The sequence below is a fragment of the Strigops habroptila genome, chromosome Z (assembly GCF_004027225.2).
Source record: "Strigops habroptila isolate Jane chromosome Z, bStrHab1.2.pri, whole genome shotgun sequence".
Taxonomy (NCBI): Eukaryota; Metazoa; Chordata; class Aves; order Psittaciformes; family Psittacidae; genus Strigops; species Strigops habroptila.
In genome coordinates, this window is record NC_044302.2 from 97,490,707 (window position 1) to 97,508,979 (window position 18,273).

Here is an 18,273-nt window from a genome sequence, read left to right on the forward strand (position 1 = left end):
CTTGTAGTACTATGTTCACATGAGGTACATGAGATTGGCAGGAGGAGGAGGTCCACCACTCACACAGACAAAAAGGCTGTGCTGTGTGAGTAGGTTTCTATCCAGCCTAGGTTTCTATCCAGCTAGGTTTCTATCCAGCCTAGGTATCTGTCGGTGGGGACCATCTCACACCTCTGGCAGCACACAGGCTGCCCTTTCCCAGGGGATTGCTGTGGGATGTTAAGGGAGAAGAAAGGAATCATGGGTTTTCATCACACACGATCATATCACAGAATCACAGACTTGTTTGGGTTGGAAGGGGTCTTAAAGCTCATCCAGTTCCAACCCCCTATCACGGGCAGGGACAACTTCCACTAGACCAGGTTGCTCCAAGCCCCATCCAAACCTGGCCTTGAACACTGCCAGGGATGGGGCAGCCACAGCTTCTCTGGGCAACCTGTGCCAATGCCTCAGCACCCTCACAGGGAAGAACTTCTGCCTAAGAACTCATCTCAATCTCCCCTCTGTGAGGTTAAAGCCATTCCCCCTCATCCTGTCCCTACAGGCCTTTGTCCAAAGCCCCTCTCCATCTTTCTTGTAGCCCCTTTAGGCACTGGGAGCTGCTCTAAGGTCTCCCCAGAGCCTAGGATACAGGGTAAGGGAAAGGAGAGGAATCTAGAAAGAAGAATGCACCCAAACTGATAAGGAAAAGGGCTTCTTTAATGCCACTGGTCATGAAATACCTTGGGGGTTTGAGAGTATTACTGCATGGTGAAATTCTTCCAAAGCTGCTTGTGACCAAACTATTATCTGTATTCATGTTACTGGGAGATCATGAAAATATGCTCTAGCAGCATGTTATACACCAAGATTAATATCAAAGACAGGTGAAATACATCACTTTCTAGAGATGTCTGCAGAGAGACTAGGTTAGTCTACATGTTATCTTCTACATGGCTGCTTTTAGGTGAGATGAGTCGAGGCTTACTTGGCAAGGGTTTTGTTATTGCTAAAAACATGAATTTGAACAGAACATAATATTTGTATTGACCCCAAACTTAGTGATTTAATTCACATTGGCTCTACCAAACTATTATTCCCTCTTTTCTGTAAAATTTTCTCTTTGGGAGAACTTCAGAAATGTTTGAAAGCCAGTAGTCCAAAAGCTGTGCCACAAATATTTAGTTACAGATGTCGTCCACTAAGTCTGGTCGTATAGTTAACCTCAGATAGTCTCTTCCTTGGTTGATATTCCAAAGGCTTGGTCAAGAATCCTCAGATGAGATCACCAGTGTGGAACAATAAGATAGCTATTTTGGATTTTCTCTCATGTAATGGAAGAAGAAAGCTAATAAATCCTTGAAGTCAATAATACTCAGCAGCAGCACACTAGTACATCAATTATGAAATTATTAAAAGGTCAAATGTTTTTGATAGCCATCCACAGAATGAGAGGAAATAGGAGTTTCAAATGTGCTGGAATACTTGTGACTATAATTGCAAAGAGGAGACAAATGTTTTGCAAACCTAACCCATTATGCCTACAATAATATGAGTCATTCCAAATCTTTCTTTCCTATTAAGTAAGGTACTCTATAGCCTTTGGATAACAGGAAAGTCAAGTTAATGGAACAGAAGGTTAAAACAACTAAATAACTGTAACTTGGCAAACACAGATAGGGAAGAAGATAATTGTCTGTAAGTATCTGAAGGGAGGGATAAGAATAGTTTCAAGTTGCTCAGGGGAGTGTAATTAGATATAATGGGATGAAACATAGCAATGGAAAATCTTAGGGAGGAAAATCCTAATGAAAAACTCATTCAAAACCTGGAACAGACTCCAAAGGAAGCTCTACTGAAGAAAGCCTTGATTCTTCTGGTGAAAGTGAAAGGTAAGAACTCTGAAAATGCACCGATTTTGCACTGGAAAGGTGATGGGGTGATCTTCAAAGGATTTTCTGCTTTTAGTTTAATTTAATCCCATAGTATACTGGTAAAATGAAAGAGATTTCTTTGAAAACCATTTTCTAGTGTGCTTCTAAGGGTCAGAACCACCAAGCACTACTTTCATGTGGGTCAGTTAAAAATCCATAATCAAAAGCAGTATAAGTGATTTCTCCAGAATAAAGTTTCTGTTTCACTGAATTCTGCCATCTACACTATCAACATATCTTTTGCCCCTGGGATTTGGCAAGGATTCTCCTTTTCTGTTTTTTTGGGGGTGGGTAGGATTCACATTCCACCCCTGGTTGTCTGGAAAGAAGATAGGAAAAGGGCTAATTTTCACTATTTGTATTCATGATCTTGACCCACTGTAGTGGTTTGAGCCCAGCCGGTAACTCGGAACCACACAGCCACTCGCTCACTCTCCCCCTTCTTCCTCCCCCCGCTCCCGGAGGGATGGGGAGGAGAATCGGAAGAATGTAACTCCCACGGGTTGAGATAAGAGCAGTCCAGTAACTAAGGTATAATACAAAACCACTACTGCTACCACCAATGATAATAATGATAAGGGAAATAACAAGGGGAGAGGATACAATCGCTCACCACCCGCTGGCCAATACCCAGTCCGACCCGAGCAGTGATCTGGGCCTTCCGGGTAACTCAGCCCGGTTTATATACTGGGCATAACGTGCTGTGGTATGGAATACCCCTTTGGCTAGTTTGGGTCAGGTGTCCTGTCTCTGTTTCCTCCCAGCTTCCCCTCCTCCCTGGCAAAGCATGAGACTGAAAAAGTCCTTGGTTGGAGTAAACATTACTTAGCAACAACTAAAAACATCAGTGTTATCAGTGTAGTTCCCAGGCTGAAAGTTAAAAACCACAGCACTGCACCAGCTACTAAGAAGGAGAAAAATGACTGCTATAGCTGAACCCAGGACACCCACCATTATGTACATCAGTTCTTGCAAGATGGTTTATATTTCTCATATCAGTGTCATTCAGCTAAACTTTATACATTGTATATCTACACTGTATTGCAGTATGGCATGGGGAAGATGGTCCCTGTATAGGGGGATAGCTTATTTACCTTGAACATAAGATTCTGGATCAAGTGACCAAGCACTGACGAAGGTGCCCCTCCATTACAGTGTTATGATTTTCTTCCCCTCATAAGCTTTTGAAGTCATATCATGCCCTTGGCTGGATTACAGGTTGGCCAATGGTGACCTGTTTCTGGAATCAAAAACTGTATTTCACCTTTCCTGCTTCTGTGCAACCACAGGCCATGCTATGGAAGGAGCTAAGTGAGTGGAGTTCAAGTACAACCCCCCTATCATACATCCTGGCGCTTCCTGTCTTTCCTATTGTGCAGAAGCTGTGTATGTATGATGTTTTCTTTCTTCAAAAAGGCAAAAGTGATGAGCAAGTGAACATAAGATTCACTTTCTCAAACCTGTTCTTCATACAGTGTCATGGTCATGTTGCCATCACCTGGTGACTCACTTGCAGAATTATGTATTATGTCCATAGAGTCAAGAGCAAGAGTTGTTCCCATCTGACTACTTTTTGGAATACGAGACAGAGAAAATCATCTCAGAAGTATTAGGGATACACAAAGAGCATTAGCCAGCTCTGTGCTGAGATCAGTCAACAAACCCAGGTTTGAAAGGAGCCATGCATTTAACTTAAGATGAATGTCTGCAATCACGGTAACTGGGTTTCATTATTACTTAGCATAAAGCACATTTTTCTTGATAAAGGGGATTTTCTAAGGATGATTGCAGTGCTAAATGCTCCAATTAAGTAGAAGCAAGAAGACACAGAACTGTTTAAAATCCAAGATAACAATGTGACACAGCTGAGCTGTATATTTATTCTTTCTTTTTTCTGATGCTGCAAAGCATGTTCTTCATTCTTCAAAACAGCACTTTTTGTGGGGGGCGGTTAGGAGGTTATTCATTCATTTATGAGTTATTGCAACATAAAGGTTTGCAGATGTAAAAATGTAGTTTATTTAGATTTGTTAGCTGCACTGCGTTCTTACGATGCCAGTGAGGTCTTTACTATCTCCTAGTTCTAAATTTTCCTCCGCCTAACTGTAGGCACTTATGTGAGATAACCTGAAATCCTTTCTTGATGTGACTGCACCTTTCCATTGAACATAAAAATCCACACTAGGGATCACGGTTTGGCCCCAGGTGCTTCAAAGCAGAGAGGTTAATCAGGATCTTAAGCTTCCTAAGATAATGAAGCTATCTACCTCGTCTCAGCTGCTCTCTATATCCATAATGTGACCATCAACAAAACTCATCCCTTTCTGCATCCGGTCAATGCAGCAGTCATTGGAGCCCCCACCAACCACAGCTGTTTCATGAGGGTTCCTTCAAGTCCTTCTTTGCCATTTAAACACTGCCCTGGTCTGGACACCACTTCTTGGAGGTCATAGATATAATTAACTTGAACACATCCTAGACATTTTTGAAGCCCACCAGTTTCCTTCTTAGCCATGTTCTGACCACAGTCTCTTGGCAACTTCTCTGAGAGTGAGGCAGCTGCTTCCCAAGGCTGTGGTTCCCTGACTGCAGTAGAGTTACTTCCAGATGAATGCCATGTAATTCTCCAATCAAGGTAATTGGATCTGAAAACACTTAGAAAAAACATATCAAATCAGAGAGCTCAGTGATAGAGTCAGATTAGTAGTTAGAACTTCTGGATAAAGACTATGTTATTGAGTTACGCTTTTAGTTTGATGCGATGTTTGGTTACCAATCTGTTCTACAGTATTTTAGTCAGGTCTACAGCAAGCTCCCTGAAGGGTTTATTCTAATAAGTAATGCAATTTGAAAAGGTAGGAAATTGCAGAAAACTCCTTTAGTTTCACTCATTGTTACTACTTTACTATACTATATTGATTTTTCTCTTTCTTATCATACATGGACTGTGTTCTGTAATGGGTTTACAAGTCTACTGATTAATGTAAGTAAAAATAATACTTGTATTATTGCAGGGGTAAATAATGTCTTAACTACTTTGAACCGTACAGCCCTTTCAGAGCACTAATCTGACATGGCGCTATCACAATGACTTCACCTGCCTCTTTTCTAAACCCCCTTAAAGCCTTTTTCATTCATTTCATTCTCATTTTCTCTGAATATTTGCTCAACACTTTTTTAATGGATTTGCTTTCACAGTGACTACACCTTTTGTGTGCAAACATTTCAATATCCACCTTATCCTGTTGGGAATATTTACAGAAAGGGAATTTTTAAGTCACTATACAAATATTTCAGGAGTGAATTTAAATTCAAGGCACAGATACTTGGACCAGAATTGCTACTCAGCTTATCTATTGAAGGCAGAGGAAAAAGTTGACAGTGATTTTTTCAACAACTTATTAATAAACCTTTCTCATTCTACTGCCCATTTACTTTTGTTGGTTAATGGTGACTTTTGCTTATTTCTCAGTATCTTCTTCAACACTCCAATGACAGCTTTTCTCCTATGTTTCTATGCCCTTCAACTGATCTGGTTTACATCACATACCAATTTCAAAAGATCTGGATTACGTCACGTTCCGATTTCAACAAATCTGGTTTACGTTACATACCAATAATTTGAGTTCCACCAATTTAGCCAAGACCCTTGCATATGGGCAATCCAGTTTATTCCTAATAGCGATAACCTCATCCTCTTTCTCTCTTTCCTTTTCTTCCCAGCAGGAGGTATTCCCTTAACATAAACACATATCTTTATTCTGGAAGAACAGTTAATAGAAAAGTAAAAGTTACCAGCAAAATCAGAAATGTTTCTGGGGTAGACCTGCACAACAGTTAGGAGGTAACTATGCTAGTTAAGAAAGATTTATCTTGGGTAGTAGAAACAGCTTAGTTGTGGCAGTGATGAAGTCCAGGCATGATAATATATTTTGCTTTTTAGACTTTACAGAGCTTGGAGCCTCTAGTAACCGAGGAGGGATGTTTACAGTAGAAGAAAGCATCTCTGCATCATGCTGGAGGTGGCTTGCCTGCTTTAGCAACTGGAAGTTGGTCTAAAGCAGAAACCAAATGCCACAGACTCCATTCCCTGGTACTTCTACCCTGTCTCCTGAGAATGACACAGCATACATTTTCTGTCAGCCTTTTCTTCCTCTCAGGCCGTCCACTCAGTATTGAACCCAGAAGTTCATGCCAGAATGCTTGTAAGCTTACCAACTCTGTTCATTTTTAGTCTATACATCTACACCTTTTCTCCAACTGTTAAATCTACAGGGCAAGTCAAGCTTTTTCTTCCTTTTTTTTTTTTCATCTCAAGTGTCATAAGGAAGGATGGTATTTATACTGTTTTGAACTGACGAAAGGTTGGTAGAGTTGAATCCAATATGAAGTAGCTGGAAAAATTTTCACACTTTTTTTTTTCTGTTTTCACAATGTTTTAAGAATGTGTTGACAAATTTGACAAAAATCACTCAGAAGTCTGAAATGTTTTATTAAATGTTTTCTTATTTCAGTTTAAAGGATTTTTTCATTTCAACATTTCCATAACATTATTTTTCAATTAAAAAAAATAACAGTTCAGAATCTCATATCATCCTAACAACTTTTCCTCCCCCCGCTAAGAAAAGCATTACAGTTTGGAAAATTGAGCTTATTCTGGTAGTGGTGTTAAATAATTTTGAGTTTACAAAGACTTCTATTTCAACTCCAAATAGAGGAGAAGAAAGAGAAAGGAATGAGATTGATAGGCTGCCCTGACAAACCGCCTCGTTCCCAACACATCAGTCAATTTAAAAAAAATATTGATAAAGAAGTGAAGATCTCAGAGATGTTCTCCTACAGTTTTCTAAGAAAACATGCACCTGGTTAGACAGATAAAGCCCAAATAACTGCTTTTTTTTGATAGTAAAAATATCATTGTGAGAATACGTGTACTATTAGACATCAGAGATTTCAAATTTAGTAAACATGGATTTTTGTAAGTGGCATTTTTTGCTGAACTGCAAAAATTTTGGTAGTGACAAATTTCTAATTTGTTTGTTTGTTTGTTTTCTCATCTACCTCTGTAAGTAATGTAGTGGGATGCCAAGAGCAGAATTCCCCTTCCTGATTCACCCTATTGATAACCTAGGTGAGAAGGCTAAAACACACTGATTGATTTAGCGATACAGTCAATGATGTGGTCATGTAGTCACCACCCTGAAAACAGCACAATGTATTGGTGTGACTGACACCCTCCCAGGCTTGCGTGCTTAGCTGAGGACAAATGAACACAATTGCAGTTAAAGGATATCTGTCTGCATGAGCTGGAGATTTAGCTCCTGAAATACGCTTGGTGAGAGAGCCACTTTCCTAAAGAGCCTTGGGATTAACATGTAGATTAGGGTAAAAGAGAAAAAAAAAGCGTTGAAAACCTAATGCTACTGTCCATCTCTTTGTGTATTTAAAAATTCAATTAAGACTGAGGTTCTGGTCAGGTCTAAGACTGCAGAGGCAGTCAGTGTGGTCAGTGTGGTGCAAGAAGAGAAAACTGGCATAACATGAAACAGCAGACAGAGCTGACCAGCCTCATTTCCTTCATCAGGCAGGGTGAAGAATAAACACAGAATGTAACTGCTGCAGCATCACTTGGGTTTCAAAATCCACGCCTTCTTATAGCAGCTTGAAGATTTCAGGCAGATAAGAAGGGACATATTTACTTGAAATGCTTTAAATGCTGAATGTGATCTTTATCTTGGCAATGTCCTTTTAAAGTCTGAGATCTAGTGTTCTGGATGTGCAAAGGAATGAATTTCAGACTTCTGCATTTCAGATTATCTCTGAGCAAAAAAAGAATCTTCCTATTTCAGTATGCATCTTGCTTACTGTGCCTTAGACACTGGGTATTAACAGTAGTGATGGTGATTCTGTTATCCCCTTTGGTGATGGGACATTTTTTCTTTTTCTCTTTTTACTCTCCCCACAACTGTTTCACAGAAAAGGAAAAGGGGGAGAGGGTGTATTTCCAAAACCCGTCTCACAGAGTCTTTATTTTATACAGTCTCCCCTTCCCACCCAAAATACCTTGAATAGCCCTTTATGTAACTTCAATTTAAGAAAAAAAAAAAAAGAAAAAAATACAGCTGCTCCTCTGAAGCCATCCAAATCTAATTAACTACAGAAGCCGAAGTTATATTAAGCTTCTCACTTTCTTCATCTTAGCATCTCCATTCATACCTTCATTCAATGTGTTCACAAAAAAAGGAATTTCTAATAATTGTATCTATAGTCTTGGAAAAAGAAAGCCACTAATCAGGAGGCCTGTGAAAGAGGAGAGATTGGAGACTCGCTTGAACTTGGCAGTCTGGCTCCAAGAAAGTTGCAGACAAAGGGGTGAAGGGAACTGAGGAGCTTAGCCCTACGTCTAAGGAAGCTGGTGAGAATTTGTGCAGCCTCTGAATAGAGATCTCCATTTCAGTCCCAAATTGTGCCCGCACAGATTCATTGAAATGCCTTGTCTGAAGGAAGAGGGGGTGGGAGGCAAAGAGAGAGACCAGGCAAGGAAAGTTTGTTGAATATAAATGAGGTTACGTGTGGCTGAAGAGTGAGATAGAAGCTCTACAGAGATTTATTCCTGACTGACATACAGTAACACAAAGGCAATAAAATGTGTCCTTGGCAAGTAGCATTAACAAGCAGTAAACCTTAATCTTCAGAGAGCTGAGATGATGCAACTGACCTCGGTGGAAAATACTTTCTCATTTGTGGAGTGCTTCATTTAAAATGTGTTTAGCTGGTTTTGAAGAAGATGTAACTAGCTGTCTGACCACACCATGACCTTGTGATTCAGGCAGAGCCACAAAACCAGGCAGAGTAAGGACCCTTTCCATTTTCTCACTGGGGAGGTCGACAGTCTTCCTGTAAGTTGAGTCTCATCTAGGAAAAACTTCACAGTCTGGCTCTCCCCACTGCAGGACTTGGTGGAAATGAATGGGACTGCACATTAGATGAGTTTTGTTCAAAGGCTTTTTATATTATTTAGCTAGCTAAAGATGTATTTTCAGTCCAGCAGTCTCAGGGACATGTTCTGGTTTGGTTATTCACACTAATGTCTTTCCTTATATTCGCATCTTCCGTTGCAAGGAGCCCTCCTGAAATTGCAACATTACTCAATGAAAGCAAAGGAAGAGAAGCCTGGTCGTTAATTAAAACAATTGCCACTGCACAGCAAGGAAAGGAAGCATTTGGTGTGTTAAAATAAAGTGTGTTTAAGACAGAAAAAAGTGGATGGTCCATAAAGTCCCTTAGGGAAATACCACCAGTCCTGACTCAGACAAAAAGAGATACATACAAAATTAAAGAGAATTATTCTGTTTGCAGTCCTGGCTAAATTTATTGTTACTTTTTAGCTTGCCCATTGCACATTAATGGTTAGGAACAGGATAACCTGCTCCCAGCTTCTTGGGCCCTTACTCTGAAACTCTGTAAAAGGGCTGAGAGTTGTTTTCAGAGGTGGGACAGGAAACACTAATTAACAAGTGCTGGTTTCTAAGGAGGAGTAAAGTCACTTCTCTACTTCCCGCTGTTCCTCTGAGGTTGGATAAGCATTATCTTGGCAAAATGAAGAGTGGTCTTGTGTTAGGTCTTTACAAGGAGTGGTTGCTGGCCATTAGTCCAGAGCAGCGAAGATCCCCTTTCCCTGCCTCTGAACTCAAAAACATCACATTGCTCAAGGCTGCAAGCAGCTTCCCAGTTGGCCTCATACTGTATAGTCACTCACATGATGAATGGAAAGTTATTTTTACTCTGCAGCTTAAACAAAGTAAACACTTTGTAAGGTTTATATACTCTCTGCTCTTTCCCCATAAATTAAAAAGAAATTGAAACTTTCCCTCATCACTCATTCTGGAGCTGATTTTAGCTTATCTGTATCTGGATTTTCTGCTATAGATCTAAGGACATTTACAAACTTCATTACTGGACTTTAATCACATTTGTTTTGTCCTGCTTTGATGTTAAATATAAAGAACCCCCAGGCTACTTCATCTAGCACATGACTGCTAGCAATGACTCCTGCTAAGGGAAGGCAGAGTGCTGTATTTAGCCTAATCGGGAGTGACGATGTTTATCAGGCAGCCCCTAAATGAATGAAGGGTTATATACTGAGCCCAGTACCACATATGCACTGATCAGGCCCCAGGATCTCGAAGCTCTTCAAACAACTTTGCATGTTGTTTGGGGAAATGAGCACATTCCATTTCTTCAAAAGCAAATTAAATGGAGAAACACAGTTGTTATCTCCTATGATTTTAAAGAGATCCTTGCTCATGGAGACAGCAAGAAACTTTTGATCTATCCCTCTGCCAACACCTTTCTCTAGGGCAGTTCTTAACTTCTTACTTATGAGCGCTAAATGCTCCAAATCCATATAGACATACAAATCAGGAAAACCTTTAACCCTGTTCTCTTAAGCTATACATCAAGAAGTTTTTTCCCCTTCAAACATAAAAATAACCAGGGGATTCCCTTAAGTGGGGGGGGGGGGGGGGGGGGAAGGACTTGAATACACCTTTTAGAGGAGATACAAATGTGTGTCTCCAGTGTTAGAGTGCCAAGAAGAGAGAAAATGCTTTTAAAGGTGTTGAAAGTAGAACAGAAGGAGCATGAATATCAACAAAGTCCTGCATAGACTGCAGAGAGGATACAGCCTCTTCCTTTTCTCAGGGAGCTGGACTGGAATCAAACCTGTAGTAGTGTAGAGTAAATAAAATTGTGCTGATCTTTTCCTGTTTACAATTTGCACAATACATTGAATTTTATGAACACTGTCCATGTAATCACAAGGACTTCCTAATCTGTAAGCACTTGATATATCTGGGCCAGGCTTGTTAAATCAGATTAGGTCTGGTGATAAAACAGCAGTGAAAATGTTGTTCTATGTGTGGGGTGTGCCTTGTCTGCAGGGCACTGCAGGAAAATTGCATTATTGGTAAACACCATTAGTTCAGGGACCTGGTAGCTTCACATAAAAATAGCTATTTTGTGACTGTGTTGCAGCAGCATCCAGTGGCAAAGCAGCTGAAGTGGGTACCTTTACCTTGTTCCCATCTTCTTCTCCAGCATAACCACCAGACACTCCTGGGTTTAACTAAAGCAGCCGTTTTATTATGTCACCACATTCCACCACATGTTTTAATGCGTATACCAATAAGTATTGCATACATCAAAACCGCTTTTTATTAGTATTACTTGCCAGTAGAAAGTTTACTACCAAGCTAGTAAATATTTTGTCTCTGACCACACTAAGCTTGAGCCTATCTTGGATTTACCACATCAGGTGTGTGGTCTCTCCTTACTGAGGGGGAGAAGAGGGGATGCCCCCTAGACGGCAAAGACATTATTGCAACTAGAAATGCTGTGTGCTGTAACACACTGCTGTTAACCCCATTTTATAGGTAAGGAAACAAAGAGCACAGCGCTTAAAGATGCATTAAGTTTCCTGCTATAGGTGCCTGGCCCAAGCATTCAGCCTTCTATGGCTTCCCAGTTCAAGAAAATAGCTATGTGGTATGGTTGGCATGCTGGAAGGAAGGGATGAGATCCAGAGGGACCTGGACAAGCTGGAGAGGAGGGCCCATGCGAACCTCATGAAGCTCAACACGACCAAGTGCAAGGGTCAGGGCAATCCCAAACACAAACACAGGCTGGGGGAGACTGGATGGAGCAGCCCTGAGGAGAAGGACTTGGGGGTGTTGGTCGATGAGAAGCTCCCCATGACCCAGCTTCAGTGTGAACCTGAGCCCAGAACCCCCCTGTGTGCCGGGCTGCATCCCCAGACTGTCAGCAGCAGGTTGAGGAAGGGGATTCTCCCCATCTGCTGCACTCTGGGGAGACCTCCCCTGCAGTCCTGATATAGCTCTGGGGCAATAACACAAGAGGGATGTGGTGCTGTTGGAGCAAGTCCAGAGGCCACAGAGATGCTGTGAGGGCTGGAGCAACTCTGCTCTGGAGACAGCCTGAGAGAGCTGGGCTGCTTCAGCCTGGAGAAGAGAAGGCTCCTTAAGGGGAGACCTTAGAGCACCTCTCAGTGCCTAAAGGGCTACAAGAAAGCTGGAGAGGGGCTTTGGACAAGGGCCTGTAGGGATAGGATGAGGGGGAATGGTTTTAGCCTCACAGAGGGGAGATTGAGATGAGTTCTTAGGCAGAAGCTCTTCCCTGTGAGGGTGCTGAGGCACTGGCACAGGTTGCCCAGAGAAGCTGTGGCTGCCCCATCCCTGGCAGTGTTCAAGGCCAGGTTGGATGAGGCTTTTAGCAACCTGTTCGGGTGGAAAGTGTCCCTGCCCGTGGCAAGGGGTTGGAACCGGTTGAGCTCTAAGGTCCCTTCCAATCCAAACCAGTCTGTGACTCTATGGTAATCAAGAATGGCCATTCTCCTCATCTGCCCAACTCCTGACCCATATGCCCTCAGCAGAGCAAGGCCATCACAATATTCAACATAAGGAACACACACTTGGTGATTTGACTAATCCAGGTATTTTGCTGCTATTTTCCTTGGACTGTTCGACAGCAGTGGATGGTGCGTTATCTGAATTGCTCTTTGTTGTCTGCGAGTTAGGTATGGTTAGTGCTATGTCACCTGCACACAGCCCCGAGCAACCTTGCAAGGCCACATAGGTCTGTGGTGGCATAGGACATCCTGGCAGTCTGTAGTACCTGCCTTTCTGCAGTATTTCTTCTCCCCCTCTTCAATGGCCATCACTGAAGAGATTGCCATTTAGTTCTGCAGCTCATTTCTGTTATCTTTCACATGCTGATAAGTTGAATAAAATACAATTTCTTCAACCAGTCAGCATGTCTTTGTCACTCTGATTTCCAAAAGGACACAAAGCTTCCCATCACTCCAGACCAATCCTCACTGAGGAGGAGTTTGACTCCTGTGACTGACTGTATGTAAGGTCATTTCAATCACAGCCTCTGCCCAGGGACTCTGGCTCGAGGAGCACTGAGTGGTCAAATTCATTTCTGCTTTGAATGCAAGTCCAATCTTGGTGGTGCTTAATTAGGGTGTGTCGTTACAGACAGAGCATGTGAGTTTATGCTGAAATACTCGAAGCATCAAGAAAGAGTTGTGCAAATATTTTCCAGTCCTGACCTTTAGGATGCTTCCCTGTAGTCCTCATAAGAAAGCACTGTATCTAGCCTTGCAGTCACCTTTTGATTTTACATCCCTCCATACGCAAAAGCTTTTCCTTAGACCTCAGTATACCTGGAATCAGGTTACCTGAGGTTCCTTGAAGTAATTTTACAAAGCTTACAGTGAGGGGAATTTTGAGACTCCTGCAGATGCAACCAGCAAAAGATAAACAGGAACAAGATAAACTGCAAGGTTTTCAAGTCAGTCTCCAGATGTATTCTCCCTCAAGAGGAAGGCTTTGAGCCACAACCCCTAGAAATGAGCACTCAGCACAGGCAATTTGACTATACAGGATGATAAGAAATGTGTATCTGAGCACAGGCAGATTTGTCAGTGCTATTTCCTTTTCTACATGTAACCTGAAGAACTAAAACACCCTGGCAGCTAAGGCCAGTGAGCACCACAGAATTGCCTTGGTGTCCCCAGGGCAGCCGGGAAGACACCAAAGCTGATACACAGTCTAAGACCAACCCCAGGAGCTGCTTAACACCCTCCAGCCTTTCCCAGCAATGCCGTCTGAACATTCCAGGAACCAGCATCTCATAAGGGGGTGCATATATTATTCACCAGGTCATTTGTAAAATGCCAAGGCTCATTTCACTGATTCATTCTACACTTCCTGGGTGACCTTGCTTAGCCTCAAAGAAGGGTTTTCATCTCAGCTGATTGCAGCTATACAGGACTGTGGGTGTAATCCCATAAGTCATCAATGACCTATCTTTATAAGAAGTAAGGAGGAACAGGTATATTCAAAATGTAACTCACCTGGCCTGTCTTAGGTAATTTCTCTGCCTCAGTTCCCCATTCCCCACATGTAAAATGGGGATGTCAGCACTGCTCCACCTTCCTGGAGGTGCTATGAGAAAGGATTGAAATACATGGATAATATAGTTCTGGTGTTATAGAACCATCTTCAATAGTCTGAAGACACTGGGGAAAGAGGATATTCAGCAGTTTAGCACATCCAGAGAGAGAAATTTTTGTCCCAGTTAATTATGGTGTTACTAAATTTCCAAGCACATCTGGAATTTTGAAATATTTCTCCCTGAAAATCAGTGGCTGGGGTTTTGGGGAAGTTGTTTTGTTTTTCCCCAGTGTAGCTACAGCAATGAAGACTTTAGATTAATTAGACATTTGGAAAGATCTAAGGCAAGTTGGGACTGATAGAGATCACATAAATCAAGTCACCAGTATCGTTTGCTCAGTGGGAGAAGAAGCTGGGGACATCTTCAGCTCTTTTCAGCTAACAGATGCAAGAGATGGTGAAAAGGTCAGACATAAATGTAGTGCTCACTTCGTGCCACATATTCACGGGGGCTGGACTAAAGAGAGGCCAGAAAAACACGTGTGTACTTTCAACCTTTCACCGCAGGCAGTAAAGAGCCTTACAGAGATGGAAACGACAGGCTATTTTTGTGCAAAGCCTGGAGACAGTCACTCTCACAGAGCAGGACCAAAATAATAAAACCCCAACCAAAAAAATAATTTCCCTTTCTACTTTCATCCCCCCTTGCCTCTCCCACACCCCTTCCCCTCTCGCGCCTTGCTGGAGCTATAAATCTAGGCCATCAGAGAGAAGCTGGAGCAGCAGTGTATTATCTTGAGAAATCACTCCCAGAAGGGAGCAGAAAGTTCACAAGTAGAGTGCCAAAAAAGGAGAAATCACAGCACTGCCATTAGATCCGGCTGCGGCTGGAAGGCATCCAAGCTCCTCACGCTGCTGACATTCCTGCGCATAATCAGAAATTCCTTTCAATTATGTGGGAAAAGGAGCTTCGCATTGTCAGCCCAAATGCCCCTGTGAAGAAATAGGCTGCTGCATCACCACCGTAGAAGGTCATGGTGGAGCAGCATCCATGCACGGCAGCTTGGCGGGGAAGAGGGAGGGGAAGCGCATGGCGGCAGTGGCACCCGCTGCTTTTATAGCACTTTGATCTTCTATTAGCACGTTTAGTCAGAAGGCCTCTCAGTGCTTTGCAAGCATCAGTTGAGTAAAGCTGATAGGAAATAAGTAGATACTGTTAGACCAGGCATAGAAGAAAACCCCACTGTGATGTGCAAGCTGCCTTTGAGTGCTGGGATGTGGCTCCTGTAGCCTCAAGTCCCACTGGCTTCTAACCACTGGTGGCAAGAGGTCCTGCCTTCCTCAAAAATGTGTTACATTTCCCAAGCACACAGCTTGGGAAGTCCTCTGCAAAAGCATCTGTCCCACAGCTATCCCAAAGACCCAGACCAGGCTTGTGTTTAAACAGCCCAGCAGTGTAGTGGCTGGGGCTTCATGGAGCTCTGCTTTAAGTGTAAATCACAGAGGTGTCTGAGAGGAGATGTCAAGCTTATTGAAATGTTGCATGTTTTTCATTATTGTTCCTGAGTATGTTTGGCTGAGATGTGGAAAGATGTTCATTTTTCCGTAAATAGATTCTCTCCCTTTGCCCTAATTTTTTTCCAATTTATATCCATTAATAGATTTAATGGGCAACCTGACAAAATTAGGCAGCTGCATGCTGCTTTTCCTGCTAGCTATAAGGGTGATACAAGAGGTTATTTTAGCCTAATGAACTTACTATCCCCAGACTCCCCCCTCTATTGTGAGTAAAGAGAAATTGTTTCTATCAGGAGCAGGGAGATCTCACTTGGACGCTGTGAATCACCTCATGAAATCTCTCTCCTCCTGTTGGCAATGGAGGGAGCTTGAGGAGAGCAGTCCATTAGGCAAAAGATGGTTATCCTCCCTCACTCTGCTCCATATACTGACCAGCGATATTGATAGCCTATGACTTTTTGCCATCTAACTTAGGTGCTCTGAGTCACACCCTGAAAGCATCTATTCCTTGGCCTGTACAGAAAACTTTAGCTATGACTCACGCCTAAAATGGATATACCAAATAGTCTATAATAGGCTGTGTAAATGGCTGCTATTGTCTGCAGAGTCTCAGTGGTGAGATCCCCACACCAGGGACCATCGTTTCAGTGTTTGCTCAGTGCTTAGCACAATGGAACATTTTAATTGCCTCCCCCGCTACACTCACTTGTCTCCGAGAGCATATTTTTCGTAATGTTAATGATCTATCATGATGCTTCCTTCTTACAAAAGAATGGGAGAGAAAGGACTGAAAGAACAGTGAGTGGTGTGCTTCAGGCACTGGGCCAAAGGGTTGCACCATTCAGAGACCTCAGACCTACCCTAATGGTAGCCTGGAGCTGTGAGTTACATCACCATGTCACTCTTGAAATCTAGTCCTAGGGTCCTAAATCGTTTGGAGGTTGGGGGGTTTTGTGTGTTTGCCCTCATAATTCAAGAAATAGGGACATCTAATGAGTCTAGTTGAGCTGGAGAACTCCTTAAAAGACTGAGAATGATAAAAGACCACTGACAGCAAAAGCAGAAATTGCGTTGTTGTTGCACATCTCATCAAAAATTAACCAGGCCTTATGAATGCTCTGGTTTGTACTTTTAACTCCACAAGGTGCAGACAGCCTTCAGATTAGGACTGAGGAGGGTATGGGAAGTGTGGGGAGGGGATGGCATGGCGTTGGCTCTGCTGTTCCTATTCCACGGCTTAGTGAAGGACCTCTTCACTCCTGTCACTCCAGCATCTTTTGCCAGCCCTGTCATTATTTTGAATGAATAAATACACAGGAGACTAGCTGCATGCTGGAATGCCTGGAATGCCAGTGTAGAACTCAGCTAATAATGGTTCTATAGTGTAAATCAGCAACTTAGTGGGTCCCGGTTTCACTTGGGTGTGCTCCATGAATAGCAGAAGTGACATTGAGTAACAGTGAATTGAAAATCAGTTTAAAAAGAGGAAAAGGATAAACCCTGAAAATACTCTCTGTTGCGGTATGAATTATTTTTACAAGCTGAGAATTAAATCTTTAAATTATTAACCTAGAGAAAGTATCTTGTTCTCTGAAACAGTCACATCATTTTGGCAAGGAGCATCTCTGGAGTGAGCTGGTCCCAAGAAAAGAAGTTAGTGAAAGCACTTTTTCTTCACTCCTGTGTGACCTAGGAGTGACCCAAAAGAATCACATTCTTTGTGGAGAACACTGGGTGCTGCTAAAATTAATTTGCATCATGACCTCTGGTTGGAATTCCTACTAGCACAAAAAGTCAGCTGTTGACTCGCATTAAGTGGCTGGTGGATTGTCTCATTTATTTATTTTTAACTTTGCTACACATCTGTGGCCAACAAGAACTTAGCAGAGAACCGGTGAACATCTTTTTTAATGACCATTCTGCGTGCCTCTGTGAGTAACTTTGTGATGTGCTACTTGTCGTGAAGCCTATGCTATGAGATACTGCTGGCATAACTTGTTTGGCTAAAAGCACAAAAAAATATTCAGATATACCCAGCCAATGTATCTTTGCCAATAAAATCCTACTGCAGGCACAGCTATGTTGTTCGATGAGGTTTTCACAACTATGTTGGCAGCATACTGGCTTCTGAGGGCTTTCACATTGTCTCTTCTAGGAGACGGTTCTGTAGTAAAGCAGCAATGAAACACAGCCACTCCACTAGGATCCTTTCCAAGTCTGGCATTTCACCCAACTTCAGCTACTAAGCTTAGGCCTCTGTGTCAGGAGCATCAGTCTTGGTTTTCTTACTCAATAATAAGGTTGGGGGAATATGGTTTCTCTGGAGTGTGGGTGATATCTAAGACAGAATCACCTTTGAGAAGTGTCCTCACTTCTCAAAGATTTTAGTACTGCTTAAAAAAATAACTCAAACTGGCAAAAATGGATCTCCACCTGGATATTCAATGTGGGCAATGTCACGGACTCCCAGAAAGCTTTTGCCAGCTATTAGCAAAGACATTAGTCTGCCAAGGAAAGACTACAAAGAGTGAGATTGTGTATGTCAGTGGCTAGAAGCCACTACTGCACCCAGGCCATTGGATCAAATATGAGATGACAGAAGATATACATTCTAACATAATTTGACAGCATCCCAAATTTCATATGAATATATCAAGGATATCTCCATAAGGTGTTCACTCCTTTTGCCCAGGTCTAGTCAAATAGAGATTTTACCCAGACTGAGAAACTAGGATTTGTAAGAGATTTTTTAGTTATGATTTAAAAATGAGGAGTGAAACAGACTGAGAGAAAATTGAAGGTTATGGCAGGAAGGTTGGAAAATTGGGTCCCAAATGTAATACATGTCTACCAATAGGCATGAA

General features: G+C 42.2%; 1 protein-coding gene across 1 annotated transcript in view; it reads left to right on the top strand.

Annotated features, from left to right (window-relative positions):
- Positions 1 to 18,273, top strand: part of SLC14A2 (solute carrier family 14 member 2) — a 352,417-nt gene that overhangs the window by 105,957 nt on the left and 228,187 nt on the right. The window lies entirely within an intron of this gene.